The sequence below is a fragment of the Mastomys coucha genome, unplaced genomic scaffold, assembly GCF_008632895.1.
Source record: "Mastomys coucha isolate ucsf_1 unplaced genomic scaffold, UCSF_Mcou_1 pScaffold16, whole genome shotgun sequence".
Classification (NCBI taxonomy): domain Eukaryota; kingdom Metazoa; phylum Chordata; class Mammalia; order Rodentia; family Muridae; genus Mastomys; species Mastomys coucha.
The window spans coordinates 82,519,119-82,519,804 of NW_022196898.1; the positions used below are offsets into that span (position 1 = coordinate 82,519,119).

At 44.2% G+C, this 686-nt stretch overlaps 1 protein-coding gene across 1 annotated transcript in view; it reads left to right on the forward strand.

Moving 5' to 3' along the window:
- Positions 1-686, forward strand: part of Cenpe (centromere protein E) — a 68,421-nt gene that overhangs the window by 57,373 nt on the left and 10,362 nt on the right. The gene's annotated exons all lie outside the window — the stretch shown is intronic.

Sequence of the window (686 nt, forward strand, 5' to 3'; positions counted from 1 at the left end):
GTGGTGGTGATGATGGTGGTGGTGGTGGTGATGGTGGTGGTGATGGTGGTGATGGTGGTGATGATGGTGATGGTGATTTATTATACACTGCATCCCAACTGCAGCTTCCCCCCCACTCCACTCCTAGTTCACCCCAACAACAACAACAACCCGTCTCCCCCAAATCATCTCCTCTGCTTTCCTTCAGAAAACAGCAAGCCTCCCAGGGACATCAAGCAAATATACCATAACAAGATAGAGTAAGGCTAGACACAAATCCTCATATCGAGGCTGGTGAGGCAGCCCAACAGGAGGAAGAAGGTCCAACTGGCATAGCATGGAATATCAAAGTTCAATTGGCATTTCCCTGGTAGCTGAGAATTTAAATATTTCTTTCTTTCTTTTTTTTTTTTTTTAAAGATTTATTTATTATATGTAAGTACACTGTAGCTGTCTTCAGACGCACCAGAAGAGGGCGTCAGATCTCATTACGGGTGGTTGTGAGCCACCATGTGGTTGCTGGGATTTGAACTCATGACCTTCCGAAGAGCAGTCAGTGCTCTTCCCCACTGAGCCATCTCACCAGCCCTAAATATTTCTTTTAAGTCAGTAATTCTCACCCTGTGAGTCATGACCCAACAGGGTTCACATCAGATCCTCTGCATAGCACACAGTTTCTTTTTCTTTCTTTTTTTTTTTTTAAGTTT